Below are 252 nucleotides of genomic sequence, written 5' to 3'. Positions count from 1 at the left end.
CACCTCATCCCTTTAGACACAAACCGTTGACCAAGTCTGGGACCAAGAGCGGATCCAGCCGCCCCTGGGCTCCTTTCTGAGAAGGGGTCTAGAAAGCAAAGGGGTCCGCTCTGAACCCCCCGACCCAACGGGAGGGATCTCCTTATTGTCTTCCCAGAACTGATTTCCAAATAAGCAAGGCCTGTAGTATATATTTGGTGATGTATGGTTAGCCCATGTTACACAGTTTACTGATGTAGTTTCATGCCAATT

Source organism: Haliaeetus leucocephalus, unplaced genomic scaffold (assembly GCF_000737465.1).
Source record: "Haliaeetus leucocephalus isolate CR32 unplaced genomic scaffold, Haliaeetus_leucocephalus-4.0 Scaffold678, whole genome shotgun sequence".
Lineage (NCBI taxonomy): Eukaryota > Metazoa > Chordata > Aves > Accipitriformes > Accipitridae > Haliaeetus > Haliaeetus leucocephalus.
The sequence above is the reverse complement of the archived record's forward strand: the minus strand, read 5'-3'. Positions refer to the sequence as shown.